Here is a 21,434-nt window from a genome sequence, read left to right as displayed (position 1 = left end):
TAGGAAAAGGGAGAGAAGGAAACATAGTAGGTGAATATGGATTGGGGCTAAGTAATGAAAGAGGAAGGTGTCTGGTAGAATTTTGTACAGAGCATAACTTAATCATAGCTAACACTTGGTTCAAGAATCGAAAAGAAGGTTGTATACACATGGAAGAATCCTGGTGATACTAAAATGTATCAGATATATTATATAATGGTAAGACTGAGATTTAGGAACCAGGTTTTAAATTGTAAGACATTTCCAGGAGCAGATGTGGACTCTGACCACAATCTATTGGTTATGAGCTGTAGATTAAAACTGAAGAAACCGCAAAAACGTGGGAATTTAAGGAGAAGGGACCTGGATGAACTTACTAAACCAGAAGTTGCACAGAGTTTCAGGGTGAGCATAAGGGAACAATTGACAGAAATGGGGGAAAGATATACAGTAGAAGAAGAATGGGAAGCTCAGAGGGATGAAGTAGTGAAGACAGCAGAGGATCAAGTAGGTATAAAGACCAGGGCTAGTAGAAATCCTTGCGTAAGAGAAGAAATACTGAATTTAATTGATGAAAGGAGAAAATATAAAAATGCTGTAAATGAAGCAAGCAAAAAGGAATACAAAAGTCTCAAAAATGAGATCGACAGCAAGTACAAAATGACTAAGCCGGGATGGCTAGAGCACAAATGTATGGATATAGTAGCTTATCTCACTAGGGGCAAGATAGATACTGCCTACAGGAAAATTAAAGAGACCTTTGGAGAAAAGAGAGACACTTGTACGAATACCAAGAGCTCAGATGGAAACCTAGTTCTAAGCAAAGAAGGGAAAGCAGAAAGGTGGAAGGAGTATATAGAGGGTCTATACAAGAGCGATGCAATTGAGGACAATATTATGGAAATGGAAGAGGGTGTAGATGAAGATGAGATGGAAGATACGATACTGCGTGAACAGTTTGACAGAGCACTGAAAGACCTGAGTCGAAACAAGGCCCCGGAAATAGACAACATTCGATTAGAACTACTGACAAAACTCTACCATCTGGTGAGCAAGATGTATGAGACAGGCAAAATACCCTCAGATTTGAAGAAGAATATAATAATTCCAATTACAAAGAAATCAGGTGTTGACAGACGTGAAAATTAACGAACTATCAGTTTAATAAGTTACAGCTGCATAATACTAACGCGAATTGTTTACAGACGAATGGAAAAACTGGTAGAGGCCGACCTCGGGGAAGATCAGTTCGGATTCCGTAGAAATGGTGGAACACGTGAGGCAATACTGTGTTTACGACAAGGGAAACGTACGTTTCTAGCATTTGTAGACTTAGAGAAAGATTTTGACAATGTTGAGTGGAATACTCTCTTTCAAATTCTCAAGGTGGCAGGAGTAAAATACAGGGAGCGAAAAGCTATTTACAATTTGTGCAGAAACCAGATGGAAATTATAAGAGTCGAGGGGCACGAAAGGGAAGCAGTGCTTGGGAAAGGAGTGAGACAGGGTTGTAGCCTATTCCGGATGTTATTCAATCTGTATATTGAGCAAACAGTAAAGGAAACAAAAGAAAATTTCGGAATATGTATCAAAATCCACGGAGAAGAAATAAAAACTTTGAGGTTTGCCGATGACATTGTATTCAAATGAAGGACGAATGTAATTTTTTTGTGACCTGTCAGTAGCAAGTAAATAGCTCGAAGGAACTTGGACCATACATAGGAAGAACTGCTAGAGTATACTACAGAAGGTAATTGTCAGAGACAGCAAAGGACTTGGAAGAGCAGTTGAATGGAATGGACAGTGTCTTGAATGGAGGATATAAGATGAACATCAACAAAAGCAAAACGAGGATAATGGAATGTAGTCGAAATAAGTCGGGCGATGCTGAGGGAATTAGATAAGGAAATGAGACACTTATAGTAGTAAAGGAGTTTTTCTATTTGGGGAGCAAAATAACTGATGATGGTCGAAGTAGAGAGGATATAAAATGTAGACTAGCAATGACAAGGAAAGAGAAATTTTTTAACATCGAGTATAGATTTAAATGTCAGGAAATCGTTTCTGAAAGTATTTGTATTGAGTGTAGCTATGTATGGAAGTGAAACATGGACGATAAATAGTTTGGACAAGAAGAGAATAGAAGCTTTCGAAATGTGGTGCTACAGAAGAATGCTGAAGAGTAGATGGGTAGTTCACATAACTAATGAGAAAGTATTGAATAGAATTGGGGAGAAGAGGAGTTTGTGGCACAACTTGACAAGAAGAAGGGACCGGTTGGTAGAACATGTTCTCAGGCATCAGGGGATCACCGATTTAGCATTTAAGGGCAGCGTAGAGGGTAAAATTCGTAGAGGGAGACCAAGAGATGAACACACTAAGCAGATTCAGAAGGATGTAGGTTGCAGTAAGTACTGGAAGATGAAGATGCCTGCACAGGATAGAGTCGCCTGGAGAGCTGCATCAAACCAGTCTCAGGACTAAAGACCATAACAACAAACAACAACAATGAACGGTAGAGTGCCCTTTCGTCTCTGCTCTTCCTTCCCCTATGGTTCATCAATACCGTATCAAGCGAGTCTCTCTTCACTTATTCCACCATCTGAAGGCAACCGTCATAAAGTTTCTCTCTGCCTCTCTCTCTCTCTCTGTCTCTCTCTGTCTCTCTCTCTCTCTATCCCTCCCTCCCTCCCTCTTTCTCTCTTTGTCTCTCTCTCTGTTTCTCTCTCTCTCTCTCTCTCTCACTTTATCTCTCTATCTCCCTCTTTCCCTCTTTTAAAGATTTTCTTAGAAGCTCAATCCTTACTTTTTTAACATGTCATTAAATACAACTCTTTTCTGTAACTCTTAAGAAACGTTTACTAGCATGTGCATTTTAAACATAGTTTGCACACAAACAGAAATCAGTGTAAGAAATATTACAATGTTATTCACCTCTCTCTTTCATGTTAACTTAATCCAATACACATATATAATTTTGTTAATCATTCAGACACTTTATTCTGAATCATTCCCGTTGAATTTGTGGTTCCCATATTTCTTTTTATCTTACGTCTCACGTCTAAGTGCTTTCCTTCATCTAAATAACACGCATTTGCCTGCGGTTTGTTTACAATCTTCACTGGTCCTTGATCAATAAAATTAAATTTACTATGTTCCTCATTGATTTCACTTGATTTTATGTGAGTTTTAGCGAGAAATCAATAGCCATTTTTTAATTTACTATATGAATACTAGCTTCAATTTGTGTCTGTATCTTCTGTTTAAGCAATTTCTTTTCCTCATTAATGTTACTTTCATTCCATAGAGGAATTTCTAATAACTCCTCTTCTATACATAACTTTCTCTCCGCCCTCAAGATATCTTCTTGAGTAAAACCAGTATTTGCATGTTTCAGTGTGTTCATAGACTATCTTTCCTAACACAACCAAGTACTTGTCGCAGGACCTACGATTTTCCTAACAATAGGTACGTCCTGTTTCTCTTACAAGCGTTCTCCTGGTTACTCGACGGATGGTAAGCTGAAATATACATTACTTCTACTTGTCTTTCAGCTATCACCTCTTTCCATTTGAAACAAAACTGAGTGCTAGCGTCTGACACGATTCGCTTTGCCTCGCTCGCATTTATGAAATAATCTAGAGTCCTCTTGTTGTATACAGCTTTGTCTATCGCTTTTCGTACGTACAGTTTTACAGATTTCGAGAAGAACTTCACCACTACTAAAATATACATGAAATTTCCCGAGGTCTTTCGTAGTGGAGCAAAAGTATCCAGCACAGCTACATCTATTAAAACTTCAGGTTTTATGGTCAACATTGGCCCATTGTTGGTAACATTGACACTTTTGTCTACTGTCAAATGTCTCAAAACTTAACCCTCTGCACTACCCAACCCACACAGCTATTAAAAATAATACTGTCAAAGAGTAACTCAGCTCATTTCTTTGCCCTACTATCTACTTATGAAACTCTGCTTTCTTGGCTAGTTGTAAGTCATAAGGAGGCTTGGAGAACTTTTCATGCTCTCTTACCTCGAAGTGATGTTTTTACCCTATCACACTGCTTTTTGTTTCTCGGCAGTATTTGGACAATTTCCCCGTGTACGCAGCTGACAAGTTATCAGTCTGATCTACTACACACTAAAATTGGCTTCTTCTTCAATATTGTGCCAAAGCTTCATATGTGCTCTCTCTCGTATCCATCTCCTAATCCAGCATTCTCTTCAGTTCTACTGTATTTTCACTGATTCAGTTGGGTCTCCTCTACAATGCTGGCTACTTCGAAAGGAATTGATAACTCTTCCTCTTCAGCATGATCGTCTCTAGATCACAGTCAGTTATTACTCTCTCTTTAAAATTAAGCAGTTGATTCCCAGAATTAATTCTGCACTGATTGAGGAAGCACCAGGAGTACGTAACTGAACATTTGTCCCCACAATTTGGTGACCATTAATATTTGGTAGTAAACAGTTATGCACTCTTTTCCGGTGGCACCTATCATTTTAACTCCTGTTACTGGTTCGACCCCTACAGACAGATGATTTTTGATTATTTCATGAAACACATTCGAGATTGCACTAAACTGAACACTTGTGTACAGAAGTATGCACAGTTCATTCCCATAAATCCCGATGGCACTCACGGTCTTTGTTCTTGTATCTTCATCACAGTTTTCACAGTTTTCTTTTTCCATAAAAAGTCCATTTTTATTGCTATGTTCTGCCACAAATTCCATCCTATCATCTCTCTGCTTATCAGGAGGATTCTTCATTCCCCTTGTCTCGACATCTTGCATAAGCTTCTCACATTGCCCCACATTTGTGTTTTCTTTACAAACTGTTTCATCTTTTGTGACTATCTTCACATCCTTCTGTGGTTTCGGTAACCTTTTCTGCTTCTTTAACTTCCCAAACAGTGCCATTCAACAATTATATTTCTTTATTATCCTATTTATCTACTTCCTCATGTCCCATACTATTTTATTCTGTTTCACGCAAGTTAGTTTTTTTCTACTTTTTGTATGGGAAAAATAAACACATCGTCAGTACCACTCACATCATAATCTTCTTCTGCATTGAACTGAATTTTATTTCCTATCATTCTGCATGACGTTTAAAATTCCTCTGTTAACCCACAACTCTCTTCGATGTCTTCTGGATCATCTAATTTCCTTTTGTCGAAAGCATATTTTCCTCTTCTTGTTAATTTATCTGCAATGACCTTGGATGGTCTAAATGCTTTAAGACCTTAGGAAAAGTGTTTCTGGCTCACACGATCTCACTGCATTGGGTGCAGCTTCCACCTCACTATCTTCCGAATTGCTGTCATGGCTATACACTTAATTACTATACATAATCATCTAAATCGGAATAGCTGTCTACAAGGTTCATCATCGGATCATATTCAGTTTCTTTCTTGAAACATGACTTTCGAGTCGATTTGCATATTCTGGGAATGAGATAATATCTTCTAAATTAGCATGCTTCAACCTACGTAGCCCTCTGCTTTCTCTCTCTTCGTGATTTCGTTTAGGACCTCTTCACAGTCACAGCCTTGTGTACTGCTCTCAATTTCCCACCTTCGCAATTCGCTATATAACTGACTGAATTCCTTGAATCACGTCACGTCGCTCGATCCATTCCCCTGCTCGCAATTACTGTTACTGACTGCAAAAACACTACTTCCGCGTAATGCATCCTTCATTAAACCAGACAAACAGAAAATGGAACGTTCGAGATGTGGGCTGCAAGGTGGATGAGGAAGAACAGTACAATGAAGCTTTGTGAGCTGTTCTTGGGTGTGCAGAACGTACAGTTGAGCAGCGATTTGTTTGTGATCCGTCGTTCATCTCGAATGAGGATGTCTGCACGTTCCAATATTTAAGGGGTCACAGCTGTGAGCGACCGGGCGGCACGCTGGAGATCGGACAGGCTTGCGCAACATTGTTGCGTTCATGACACACACCTCGGCCATCGACTCCTTGTGTTTTTGTTCTCTGCCAGGTCTCCGCAGACATTCTGCAAGCGCCTATGAATATCTGCTTGCTCTAGTTTTCCATTCAGTGACAGTACTCTGCTTGGAAAGCACCTCCATTACAGCCGGCATTTTGAGGCCTACGTATAGTGAAGCCACCTAACGGAACTCTATAATACTATATGGTCTGAACTGGGAGTATTCCCTGATGGTCCACAGCAAATTCTGCATTTCAATCAAAACCGACAAAGAAAAAAAATGTGTTCCACTATTAATTGAACACTTCACGTGGGTAAGTAAACAGGATCTGCAGATGTTTGTGCATATCTGTTGGTCTAGTGCTCACCTGTTCGCAAATTACACAGTGTTATGTTTGGGCTGTAATATACAGATGATGTAGTATATTGTTGCAGTGTATATTCACTGATAAAAATGTTAATCACCAGATAATTAAACAACTGCAGGCAATGACCCTATGCAGATGCAGAACCGTACGCGTACATACCATCAATGGCTACGTAAATTATTGGCGTTCCAATCATCTCTGAGAGCTATTACGTACTCTAGAGTACGTCTGACAAGCTATAGGATTACCGTGCAATACGACAGATGGTTAGTGAGCGTTCCCAAGGACCTCAAAGAACGTCGCTTGCTCTCTTGCATCTGAACACTGTCGATAGGTTAGTCATCGCGGAACTCTTCCTTCTTAGCTGGTCATATTGTGCAATGTACGGGAACGAGGTGGAAAATTTGAGAAGTGGCATATTGTTTCGTAGATTTAGCTTCATTTAAGAAGCGTTGTGTTTTAGTGGGAGAGTGTGGGGAGTGCTGAAAGTAAAGATTTAGAGGGAGAGAGAAGTGCGTCTGTGGTGTGGTGTGTCTGGAGGGGGTGGGAGGAATATCTTTAATTTTACATTCTCAAATTTCTTTTCAGAAATATAAAAACTATGTTGTTACAGACTAGTTCTAGACCTTCATCTATCGCCGTTTTTGTCCTCTGCTAGTGTATTTGGTATCTTTCTAATGTTTACCGTTTTTTTCCGGTATACGCCATCGCTATGCTTCTGAATGCGTAGAGCTAATTTATTGCTTGTAGCGAGATGGTAGTCGATCGGTGAATACTGTGTGTCAGCTGTCACCCTTCAGAGCTCGCATCATGAGACGTGTGTGTTTGTAATTAAGAAATTTCCGTGTGTTTGCATACATATCAAGGGGAGGGAGGGTCTGGCAGCTGTTGGTAGGGAATTGGTATACGAGCCAAAACCTTGTTGCCCCCTGCTTAAGTGGTGGAACGCAAAACTGCAACGATTCTACTTAGCACGGATTCTACGCTCATATCATTCATTTCCCAGAAATTACGGCCATGGATTTAGCGCCCGATATCCTCCCAGATGTGTTCCCTTGAATCTAGGGAAGGCGAATTCTGTGGCCAAGACATCATTGTGATTTATCATGCCCCTCAACTCCATTGTAGAACGATTCTCATTTTGATAAACGAACAGTTATCGTACTAGAAGATGCCATAGCCTTTGGCCCGCATCTCGTGGTCGTGCGGTACCGTTCTCGCTTCCCACGCCCGGGTTCCCGGGTTCGATTCCCGGCGGGGTCAGGGATTTTCTCTGCCTCGTTATGGCTGGGTGTTGTGTGATGTCCTTAGGTTAGTTAGGTTTAAGTAGTTCTAAGTTCTAGGGGACTGATGACCATAGATGTTAAGTCCCATAGTGCTCAGAGCCATTTGAACCATTTTGAACCATAGCCTTCGTTGAGACATCAAGCATGAAGGGATGCAGGTGAGCGCAAAAATGTTTACGCAGTCCAAAGCTATCATGCTGTCTTCAATTCCTACCACAGATCCCATAAAAGCCCAGGTGAATTTCATCATAGAAGAACACTGTCTTCATTGTCCCGCGTCCCAACAGCCGATCTCCCGGATGAACGCACATCCAGACGCGACCATAGGCTTGGTGCAACCAAAAAAAGTGATTCATTCATCCAGGAAATACGTTTCCTTTGATCCACTGTCTACTCTCGATGTTTTAGCGCGCTCCACAATCGTCATTCCGATAATATTGGCTCAACGTGGGAACAGCTAGAGGTTCTCTGCTGCAATGACCCATGTTCAACAATGTGAGCTGAACGGTGTGTTCCGACACACTTGTGCCCTCACAAGAGCTGTAATCTATCGTCATATCTGCCACAGATGGTAGCCTATCCCGCTGTACGTAGAATGCAGAACTGAGGCCTTCATGTTCTATAATGAGACATGGACATTCAGCACCTAGTCGCCTCGTTTTCGTTTCACTGATTTTCAGACACCTTCTACAGAATCTCTGTTGGTCCATTACGGCCAGGAGAGATAGACTGGTACGTACTTTTCAATTCAATAAACTTTACAAACACCCGTATGCTTTAAGATATTTTATTTTATTCTGAAAGCAACCAGTTTCGGCAATTCGTTTTACTATCTTCTGGCCCCATTCGCTTTTTTCAAATGAACGAACTTGTCATATAGTGCCATAAAACTGGTTATCGTGAATTCCAATCGTGGTGCAGCTCATTCATACTTTGTCACACTTTCGTATGAATCAGCTGCACAAGGACTGGAATTCACGATATCCAGTTTTATGGCGCTTTACGATAAGTTCATGGTTTGAAAAATGTGTGTGTGGCTGAAGATGGCAAAATGAACGAGATGCTCGTTCCCAGGTGCCGGGCCATGGCAACTCGTATTTTGCGTGATGTTGTTTCTTCAGATGATGTATTTGTGTCCCACCATTCGATTTTTATTTTATATTTATTTACCTACTCAGTTTTCATATATCTGCTTTGTACCCAATTTTAGTTGAAATATTTTTAATAATCTACCTTTCAGTCATATAGTTCTCCGAATTGAGAGGTGTTATGTTGAAATTGTAGGAAGGTGTCGCTAGGCGTCGGGCACATAGGGAAAATGCGATACAGAATTGCTATAATTTTTATTCTTCTACTGAAAACTTTGAGCAGTGACCCGTGTATATTCGATTCAATACAACGTCGTCTCCTTTATTTTTCTGGCCACAGCAACTCCCTTCCGTCATCCAAACAAAATAAACAATTCAAACATTATATATACCTTCTTTTCTTCTGCTCTATTCTATTTTACCGTACCCTTTCTTTCCTTTCCTATGATTACTCAGATACTTAGTTTCTCATTTTCTCACATTACTTATTCCAGACAAACATATAACGTATGATTTTGATGTCTGTTCTTTCGATCAACCGAAAGTTGAGATTATGAGTACGACGGGAGGCTTGCTAGGGTAGTCCGTGCAACTGCGATGACCACAGCGTCTGGGTGGCTTAGTGGTCGGAGCATCTGCTCAGTAAGCAGGAGAACCGGGTTCGACTCCTGATACGGCACGAATTGTTAACTTTCGCCATTGATTTAAATCAATGCCCACTTGCAGCCAAGATCTACAACTCCTTTGAGTTTTAAAACATATAATGGTCTACAATATGCTGTCCTCTCGTGAGCGAGAGCTACACCCCTGCTAACTGTTAAGAGCTTTCAGTTCCTGCACTTAATATTTATGTAATTGTTGTCTTCTATTTCCGTGACAGTGCAATAAAATACTTTGAGATCCCTTTGGCACTACGTATGGCACATGAACCTCGTGATCACTTGCTTGCTGTAGGATTTCTGCTGACCACCTGCCTCCACCACTTGTAGCCAAAGGAGTTCCTCAAACAAAACAATGAAGCACAAAACTCGTCGCATATAAGAAATATTATGCACGTGTAAATTTCCTGCACTACTTACACGTTTCCGTCCCTTGTGTGTTATTGTTGAATCAGAAAATGCAATTGCTTTAATATACGCTTGCTCAACTGCAGCCCTCTGGGGATGAAAATTTTCGCAATGTTAGTGCACGTACGATGTTTCCCAAATTTCACGTGTGAAACAAGCATATCTAATTGTTTTCAGGCGATTGGGTGTGTTGTGAAATATTGTGTTGGTGGCTTTGGGTATACTGTCAATAGGAAATTCGCAATTCGAATCCTGTTTCTGTTTGCGTTGTAAAGTACATGTGTGAGTGAGCAGTTCTGATGTTGTTGCGTACATCTCACTTCCAGTCAGCTTTTTGTTTCTCCAGTGAAACAAATTCTGGCCAGCAGTACACTGCGGACACCCATACTTCGCTAAAGCTGTCCTCACACGGGCTACAAAATAAAGTCACAGCTCCACCCACGTAGCAGCTCGCTTACAGTGAAAGGACTGTCAGAGTTGTGACAGCACCGCCAGAAATTTTCTACTGAAAAAGTCTGCTTCTTTCAGTTCTCCAGCCTTTAGGGAATTTTGCCTTGAGTTTCGCCTTGCTGTCAGAGGATTTGGTTTGTTTCTAATGCTGGCAAGAAGCCCTCGCAGCTCTCTGCGGGGATACCTCGGCTCGGTGGCGGAAAAAGTTGGCGGAGTCGCGCAGTTTTCTGGCTGTCTGCTAGACATCTAGACACTGACCGACTTCCACAATTTGCACTCGTCGCTGTGTGTGCACTCATATTGCCCCACTGGATGTTAACCTCAGCTTCGAAACATACTTATTCCATTAACCCTTTGAGTCCCAATAAAATGAAACAATCACATAATTATCAGCATAAAGTAAGGAATCAGTTGTCTTAACGGGGTGGTTGCACTTTGTAATATATATGTACAATTTTTATCAAAATTCATCGTTATGATCGTGTTAAGCAATGAGTATAAGATGAAATTTGGAAAAGGTAAACAGTCAGTTGTTTTAAGGAAGTGGCTTTACTTTGGAACCACTGTCAACCGCAAATCATATAATGTGATTCATTCGAAGGAAATTCGTATTTTTCTTAGACAAAATCCCACTTCTCGACACTGTTCCCTGACGTCACAACGTCTACAACAAATTATATTCCTATATAACAAGCAAATATTGGTCTAAAATAAAACCAATTTTGTATCACGACCTGGTGACCCAATGCTTTCATTTCGATGATACTCATGCAAGCAGTAGTACAAACTCAAATTTACATTACAATAACTTACATATACCTACTTTTACTCTCAATATGCTCACTATGATGAAAAACACATGTCAGGAACTCCTACGATCACGTAACACAATCTCCACACCGACTGTTGTGTCGGACCTGCTTTGTTACCGACGCAGATTTAGGATTCAGAAAGGGAATTAATTTCTTCCTCAACTTCCTCAGCTGTGATCTCACGATCTCGAAGTTGACGTGGAGGACGAATTCGGAACAATAAGTGACTGCTAGAATACCCTATATTCGTAGAAGTACCACAGTGTCTGTCTTGCAATAGCATCGGTGGTTTTATGCAAAATGCACTGATACTTCAGTAAAAAATTAATCAAATTATAATTTCAGGCAGAAACCACTGGTGCTCAAAGAGGTAAAGAGAAGTCGCTGTTTGTACAATAGACACAATAGAAGTTTCGCGTTTACTGCTTACGTACGTCAGTCATGGTGCCTGAACTTTCATTTTTATATTATTTAATAATATTCAGATAAAATTCTTGAACTTTCGAGGAGTGTGTTCTTATATGACTATATGTCACATGTTACAAATGTGAATATATACTGGTAGCTGGTTGACCCTAGCAGCTAGTGCTTGAAATGCGATCGGAAGATACTCAAGGAAGCCAAGTATTCGATTTGATGATATTGTGGAGAAAACTAAATCAGATTAACTAATAAAACTATAGAAATTTGTTAAGTCTAGGATTTTATTGGTTGTATTTAAAATGTGTGTATACCGAATGACGGAATTAAGGAAAGACTATAGAACCATTCGTAGTACCGAAGATTTATATTTACAGATGTTATAGTGTTACAGGCTGAATTGAGCTGCCATGCACGTGAGAGGGACCAGCGCATATTATTTCTTTTTAGAATGTTCATTTTCGGATAAACAGTCATTACATACATAGTCTTGGGGTGTCTTCTCCAGAACATGCAGATTCCACGTAGAGCATGAACACACCTGCACCACAAGTTTTCGTCTTTACCTATTTCTTTACCACGAGTAGGTAATGATTTGAATGTGCCACCGAAATAGTCATCGTAATCGCCGTACTAATGGAAACATCAGACACCTTCGATGACTCTTGAAGTACTTTCCTACTTCTGGTACTCTTTACTTTCTTCTCTGTCTGCTCAGTAAGACGCCCTCGTACAGCTTTCCCAGTCCTCTTCTACAGACCACTCTTTTTTTTCTTATCATTCCTTACATTCTGCATTTCTTTTTCACCGGGATGCGCATATGTTCTCTTTCAGGTCACCACTATCCGAGTTTGACATAACATACTAAAGCCATCAGATTCTGTTGATTAAAATGTTATATTAAGAAAGAAGACCCGTGAAGTGGTTTACAGCTTACAATAAAGTATTCAGATAAGAGTAAATCAGCGGTAACTGTTAACGTATTTCTTATTTTCTGTCTCTTTAAAATAAGGAGACATTTCATTTTCTTTCGATTGAAAATAACAAGAAGTTAACCTATTACATGCCTCACACTTCCGCATTGTACGGTTCAAGTAAGTGGTTGCAGTCTTATTGTTCCTGGATATTAATTACAGGAATTAGAAAAGGACAGCAACAGTCGAAAATCATCAAGTTTACAGAAATCTTCAGTTAAGTGCGCGACGAGAATTAGCAGCCTAAAAGACCCTGATATTTTTGGTTTGTAGCATAATTTGTCTATTAAATGAAATAGATTGAATTACGAATACTGTGAAGATCCTGTCTTTCTTACAAGTTACATCTACAGAATGACTAATAAATTCCACACATCTCAAAGGGTGTCATCACGTTAGTCCAAGAGTACGAATCACTTTATATGCGATACAACTACTCGAGATCACACACGAAAAACGTTGAATAGTAGGACTGTAGTAACAGAAAACTACTGTACATTACCCAATGCACTAGGTTTACCCTAGAATACAAAGGAGGTAAAGCAATAGTAAATTCGTGGTGTTTGGGGCTTTATGACCAACACTCTGAACATTATCACAGCTATAAATACACTCATGCAGAACTCTATAAATTTGCTCAAAATATGCATATGGTTTACCATGAAGCCTAGTCTACAGATTATGACTACTCAGTACGCTCCCAAGGATCGAAATCTATCTGTGAAGATATCAGACACTCACCATGACCCCTTTCTTACGAGTCGCAGTCTTCCGCTTAATTTGACGAGGATCGCCACGAATTCCTCTCCTCCCCAACCTTTCAGTCCCTGATGTCTTACCATATGACATCGGTCTTGCCGGTGTTTTCCATGTCTTTCTTTCTTCACTGATTCTCCTGGGGAGCTCTTCATTTTGTGTCTGCCCAGGCCGTAAAATTTTTAATATTCTTCTGTCGCATCGCATACTAAATGCTTCGATTTTCTTCTTTTACAGTTTTTCCACAGTCCATGATTCACTACATTCTTTTCAGAAACTTCTCCCTCAACCCAAGGCCATAGTGTTTTTTTTTAAAACACCATTTAAGGAGCAAATCAAAATAGTTTCTCTTTTCTTCTACCCTTATCGAAAACTCCTTCATTTTCTCGGAATGAGCTTTTGCTTACTTTTGATCACTTGCTCCGATTGTTTTTCTGTTTGTTTTATCTTCCAGGAAACCTTTGAATTTCTTGACTTCAAGTCTTTTAATCTGCGTTTCTTCCAAGTCTTTTTTTTTGCCTGCCCACACTTTTTTTTTCATTTTTCATCTTTTGGAAGAATATATTGATCTTATTTGTTAATCTACTATTATTTTCTCTAGGTGTCCATAGAGTCTAAGACATCTATTTCTGATTTCATCTCTTATTTTATGGGAGACTGAGTATATTTCCTTATATGGTCTCAGAACCCAACTGCCAAGTTTTTTCTTGATTGGCCTTAATATTTTTTGTAAGATTCTTCTTCAAAGATTAAAACTGTGTGCCAGATTGAGGCTCGAACTAGCGATTTTTGCATTCCGCAAGCAAATGCTCTATGCACTGAGTTACCAAAACACAGCTAACGTTGCCATACTTGCTTCATAAAATTCCTGGTCAGTGGCTTTCATTGGTCGATATTTGTAGATCTGCTTTGTCAGTTGCTAACAACAGAAGTTCTAGTCGTCTCTTAGCAGTCTCTAAGATTCCATCTCTTATCACAGGATCATCTGAAATCGCCAAACTGTTTATTGTTGTTCCTATGTACCAGCTTTACATAGTTATTGAATTCTACTTTTTCTTACTTTATTTTCCATTCTCTTACCACTTCTTCCAGCAAAAAATCGAATAATACTGAATAATGATTGTGACAAACTACCTCCATCTCTGATCCCTGATACAATTTGGAACTAGAAGCTCTTCTAAGGAATCTAATTTTAGTCATTTCCTGAATTTAGTCATTTCCAGAATTTTCCCAGCTACGGAAAATTCGTTCAAGGTTTTGTCTAGGGTGTCTCTGTCTATCGAATCATAATACTTTTTAAAATTAGCAGATACTATCATCACCATTTTATTTGATGTTTTCATACACTTAACTGTCTATGTAAGGCTTTACTCTGGACAGGATCTGTTACACCTAAATCCAGCTTCATACTCTCCAGTTTGTTTATTTAATTGAGGATTTAATATATCCTGAAGAGTTTTCGGAAAGATTTTATCTTTTAAGATTAGTAGTGGAAATCCTACATAATTATTGATATTTGTCGTGTCCGATATTTATAAGGGTGGATTAACACAACCTTCCACTTTTAAATAACACCATTATCCAAAACGTCTAAGGTTATTATTAATATTATCTTTAAGATCATTCATATTCAACATAAACAGCAACAGTCCCAATCCCTTTCCTTGTGGAACACCCGAGGGGAATTGTTTCAGTATCCCACTACTGATCTAATTTTTTGGTATGTTGGGGGATACATAGATCTCCACTGTTTTTAAAATAACTGGCTGGAGCCATCTTCATCTGGAGCTTTGTTTTGATTTAATTGTTTGATGTAACTTTTAATTCCTATCGCTTGTAGCCTTCAGCCGACAAATAATTTTGGATTCTTTCTTAATAAGGCCTTCAGTGGTCAGTATAGCTTGTGTCACAGTCCATTTTCTAAAGATTGTTTTAAAAATTATTTGGTATTTTCTACATGTAGTTGTCTTCCGCAATTGAATTGTTTTGAAGTATTGCTTGTGACCTTCAGCTGACAAATTATTTTGAATTCTTTCTTAATAAGGACTTCAGCCATCAGTGTAGCTTGTGTTACAGTCATTTATTTTGAAATGATTCTTTTAAAAAAATTATTTCCTTAAATAAAGTGTATGTGTTTACTATGCAACCAACAACATCTGATTAGACCTTGTCCACACCTTTTCCTGCCTTCCCTAAGTCCCACGTATCACCAGGCTCGCACATCAATTGAAATGTGTCAAGCCTTCAGTCTGATACCATGCAGCTGCTACGGTCGCAGGTTCAAATCCTGTCTCAGGCATTAATGTGTGTGATGTGCTTAGGTTAGTTAGGTTTAAGTAGTTCTAAGTCTAGGAGAGTGATGACCGCAGACGTTAAGACCCATAGTGCTTAGAGCAATCTGAACCATTTTTAAAAATGTCTAGCCATTTCAGCTGGTTATTTTTCAGTCACCATGATATGTAGATTCGATTTAGCATGGCTAAAATTACACAGATTGTGCATACAAATTTTTCGTGTTGGATAGAACTCAAACAGTGACTGTGAGGGACAGTCTCTTTTCTTTATTTTACTACAATTAACCTAAGGAATGCTGTTGTAATGAGTTTCTTGGGAGAACTTGCAAGTTGCAGCACACTGTGGTTCTTGGGAGAGGACACTCATAGTGAACCACAAGTGATATGGAAGCCCACTGATTCTTAAAATTGGCATGTGGTTGACACAAGTAAGGTCAGTTGGAATGACACACGTTGTCCATATGAAGGCAGAGGACCAGACACAGGCCCCATAGTGGCAGCATGGCAGAACCAGTGAGTCTGGAACAGTATGATCCAGGGTGTAGATACATTAAAAAGATAAAGTCCTTGTGCCGAAAGATGCTTTTTACAGATATAAAGTCTACAGTTGGTTCATTGAACTTTGGAAACAAGTATATTTCCCAAACTTACACTTTTACTTTTAAATACATACTAAATCCCGTAAATTAAATTTCTGTTTGCATTAATCCACCAATTTAACATGACTCTATATCATATGGAGAAGCTTATTATCAGGAACATCAATTGATTTTATTTTAGCTGTTTTTTGCATGGTGGCTGATGCAATGAGGTGTTATAACATACATATCTCTGCTGTTTGTATTGCAATGGTCAATTATTCATTTTTGTATCCTTTTCCTGTGTTGTGTCTACCAGATAACAAGGGTGTGTAACAATATTTTGGTATTTCCTACTATTCTGGCTTTATATTCATCCAACTGAGCTGTTGTCTTTCCTATGTACATTGATCATATTTATTATTTCAGTGTACATTTCTATCTCTTTCAGAATATAATTGTTGAGTGAAATGAAGGAGTTTTTAACATCCTGTTGACATTGAGGATATTAGATAGTGAGCACAAGATCGATTTATTTTTGTTAAGGATGGGGAAGAAAAATGACCACGCCATTCCAAAGAAACTATCCTGCTATTTGCTTTGAGTGATTTGGGGTAATCAGAGAGAATATAAATCTGAATGGCTGAAAGCTAATTTGAACTGCTGTCCTCCAGAAAGAAAATATAGTGTGCTAACCAAAGTATCAACTCTTTTGGTACCACTAAACCAGGTGTTCTTTCAAATTCTCTACTCCCAACCTGCATTGCATGCTCAGTTAAATTTGTAGTTTGTGTACTCAGCATATATGGTTATTCCCTACTGACCTTGTATGTTCCTTATGTCTGACTATTTCTCTGGTGGTTAATACGATTAGCACTAGTATATTCTTCTGCTTTTCTTCTTCTCTTTTTGCTTTGAGTGATTTGGGGTAATCAGAGAGAATATAAATCAGAATGGCTGAAAGCTAATTTGAACTGCTGTCCTCCAGAAATAAAATATAGTGTGCTAACCAAAGCATCAACACTTTTGGTACCACTAAACCAGGTGTTCTTTCAAATTCTCTACTCCTGACCTGCACTGCATGCTCAGTTAAATTTGTAGTTTGTGTACTCAGCATATATGGTTATTCCCTGAAGATCTTGTATGTTCCATTTGTCTATTTCTCTGGTGGTTAATACGATTAGCACTAGTATATTCTTCTGCTTCTTTTCTTCTCTTTTTCTCTTTCTTCTTCTTCTTCATCTTCTCTCTTTAGCCTCCATCCATCATACCAGGTGTGTGCAGGAACTATTTAAGATTTTAAGTCACATGTTCCTGATAAAGAATGAGCTCATTCCCGCTATACTTACTTTCGTAATCGTTATTTCCGCCAAATAGCCTTCCATGCGTCTATAACTTTGCACTTTATTGACATGCTTTTGCTCGTTAAACGAACTTTGAGATAGTATACAGCTTATATACTCTCAGACTAGTTGTGTGGAAGCCTGTTCTTCGTATCTTGTAGTACTTTTTCAATTTCACAAATCTTTTAAGTTTCCATATTCATGTGATCCATGTTGTATCTGCTATTGCTGTCTTCCAAACACTGCTAGCCTTAAACCTTTCCAAAATCATAGCAACCTACTTAGAATCGGTTTTAATTTCTATATTATGACCTTTAAGATTTTCATTGCGAGTTTTGGTATTATAATTCAAAACTGAAATTCTCATAGACTGAGATTTTTGATAATTTGCATTTTCGAAGAATATTTAAAATGTTCTTTGAAATCTCCAATTTTTACATCAACTTACAAACAAATGTTTGTCCTGTGCATCACTCTCTCAGAATGAAAGCATGAAATCTGTGCAAATTTGTCAAATATATGTAATACATTGACACAGCTATGTAGTGGTACAACCTCATTGAAACAGAAATTCCTGGAAGTTTTTTCCATACTGCCCATTTTTTCAAATTTCCTTTTTCAATTATTAGAAAACCATGCTGTGTGTGATCCTAACAATCTTGGCATTTGGTTATAAATTCATTGAATACAGTATGAGTTCCTACAAGTGCTTGATAAATGTGTTTTAAATACATACTGAGTTGTTTGTACAGCTATAACATTCGTGTTACCCCTTACAACATGTTCCGAATCCTATGATGTGTTTGGCTCAAATAAGAGACGATAACCCCCATATGATAACAAAAATAAAATATTTGTGCATTTGATCATGTTTTTCCATTACAGCATCGTCAGATATAAACAGTGGCGGTATATTACTGCTTTCACTGAATGTCATGTATGCTACACCGCCAGTACCAGACAATATTTTCTGTAAAGCTGGTATTTAGTCTGAAATAATATTTTTGAAAATGTGTGCACATACCTGAAGTAGATCCCATGAGACTGTTTTAGCAATGACCAAATGCTATTTGTCTTGCTGCAATCCAAGGGACCAACAATTAATAACGATATTATCAGAAAAGAGTGATCCATTCTTCTTCTTCTTTTTCTCCCCCTGGATTTCAGTAACTGTGAAGTTCTTGTGATGATAGTGTTTTTCGCACCCAACCATCGCGATATTTTACATAAGCATACAGAGGATTGTGTAGAGGAAAATTAACATTTTAATTTATAAGCTGAAACATATTGTTGGATGTATGTAAATCTTTATATAAGAAAATAATTCAGTACCTACATCAGACATGGCTGGTTCACACATGTTTCCATGTACTGATGCACACTACATGTCATAGAGTTGAGCAATGATTCCTTACGATGGATGCAGAGTTTTGTGCACTAACTCATTCAAATTTGTAAATATTTTCTTGTAGAACCGGTACATATATCACTGACAGCTACGCTGTTTGTCTAGGACATGCTAGATTGTATAAGTGACATACAATCAATTATTACATGTTTGCTTCTGCCATTCATTAAAAAGTTTAGGCATAGCCCATTAGTGACATTGTATGATCACTTAGAATCACTGAGGGAGAGTGAGCACTCACATATAGGCAAAGCCACTCATTCAGGGTAATATGACTATATCGAGGATTTTCGAAAAGCGCCACTGTGTAGAATGTGTAACCTGACGTCATAACTAAGGTAATGTGTTTATTATCACCACTGTTTAAATTTTAAGTTGAAGTAAACACGATTAATATATATATATATATATATATATATATATATATATATATATATATATATATATGTGTGTGTGTGTGTGTGTGTGTGTGTGTGTGTGTGTGTGTGTGTGTGTGTGTGTGTGTAAATGACTACATTCTACTACCACCAAAACCACTAATACTTACTTGATAGTTTGCTTAGGAGGGGAGCTGCATTGCTGGTTTGACATATTCGTATTTCATGATATATTCATGATAAGTCTTTGCAGTTGGACAGATGATGTCAGATGCATGGGCCTCCTCTGATTAAACCGTTCTGTGTAGGTTATAAAAAGGAAGGAATACCATAACGTTTTCTAAAATGAATTATACGCTTTTTTATTTCTTAGAACTACACAGTCATTACGGCTTACCCAGTTGTGGTATGATAACAATGGGCTACTCTATTTTTTAGTGCTACAGCCTCACCGATTGAGCTACAGTGATGACTCTTCTTTACCTGTCATAGGTGGTTTACATCTGTAGATGATTTACTGAACATGTTGTTGTATCACTCTAACGTAATTTGCGAATTTTGGTGAAATCACACACAGTTAATATTGACAAACATAATTTAATCTCAGGTTTTTTCAATCTGACTTGAGTAGGGCATACAGATAAGTACAGACATGTATGTAATTCTCTAGCGATGTCAGGTAGTGACGATTCTGATACAACATATTTACGGTGTACTAAAACACAACATGCATCAAAATTATTAGGAAAGATTTGCTCTGAAGTGCTCTGATCGGTAAACTTCGTAAGTGCAAGCTTTGCATTACCGAAAAATCCTTGCAAACACTCCTGCAACAACCCAAGACTCTCATATACCATGCACTGATTGGTTGAGCTAGTACACCTCATACTTCTGAAGTAGATTCATGAAAGTGAGTGCCCAGCATTGTATTCTCGGTGTTGTATATTTTTACTGTTCTTGGGCACCCTCCAGCACATATTGTGTGACAATCTATTAGCACTACAGGATTTGAATATTTTAGTTATTTGTACTAAATTCTGACATAATTCGTGCAATTGGTAGCCCAAAATTACTACTTTCGTGCCACTAAAGTGAGGATTTCCAAACAATACCTTCAAGCTGAATTCATGTTCTGATACTATGCCTACACCCAGACACAAAGAACAACATCAGTTATGTGGGTGAACTTTGCCAAGGTAGGAGCCTGATGAGTTGTGCTAACAACTGTGATAGTGGAAACTTAAAGTCTGGGAGTAGTTGTTGTTTGTCCTGCTGCTACTCTGGTATATCCCATACACAGTCAGTGCTCTGCTGTGGTAGTATAATTGCTGGACACTTGAACATCTGCTTGTGCTGTATGCATATGTCAGGTACTTATTTGCATGTAGCTTTGGTGGTGCAGAGAAAGGCAACAGTTGCTACGTGTCCTACTCAATGGCACAAGCGACCTGTTGCACTGAGGAAGAAATAATAATAACTAAATGCAAATAAACGGACACTGAAGAATGGTGAGAGGAAATGGTTACTAATACTTAGATTTGAATGAAAGAGACAGTTTTTTCCTACCTGGAAGCAGTGACTGATTTCTGCTGAAGCTGACTCTTAATGTTGGTCAACCAATGTACATAGCATAAATGTGATGTCCATCTCATGGCTATGGTTAGAATGCTTGGAAGAGGGGTAGAGGTATTTTTTACAGGGTGTTGGAGAAACGATCTTAGATGACCATTTGTTGTGTCATGAACTATACTAATTAAGATGAAGCCAATAACACATGCAGTCATTTTTGGTGATAAACTACAGTAATAGAGATCAGTCTAAATACACATACAGCCATATGGAGAGTACTTTTGCTCATAAATTACAATAATTAAGATAAGACAGACCATAAATTATAGCCATTAAAATAACTGTCAACCATACAGGCTGCACCAGCTAACCCAGGCAACAGGTTAACATCCCTTCATGTTTCCATCATTTGTACTTAACCCAGTTGATACAGGATGAAGGGGAGGGGGGAAGGGAGAGAGGGATGGGGAGGGGAGTGGAGGGAGTGACCCTGACCATACGGATATTTGGCAACAATGCTCACTGAACCATTGAAAAACCAGCCCAACAACTCACATCTTCTCTAATTTACACTCACTCATACCCAACAATACATCCACCTTCCTTCCCCCCCCCCCAACACACACACACACACACACACACACACACACACACACACACACACACACATACAGAAATTACTGTGAGAAAAGAAATGCATTCAGAAGCTAGCA

This window comes from Schistocerca cancellata, chromosome 2 (assembly GCF_023864275.1).
Source record: "Schistocerca cancellata isolate TAMUIC-IGC-003103 chromosome 2, iqSchCanc2.1, whole genome shotgun sequence".
Classification (NCBI taxonomy): domain Eukaryota; kingdom Metazoa; phylum Arthropoda; class Insecta; order Orthoptera; family Acrididae; genus Schistocerca; species Schistocerca cancellata.
Note: the sequence above shows the minus strand (reverse complement) of the source record.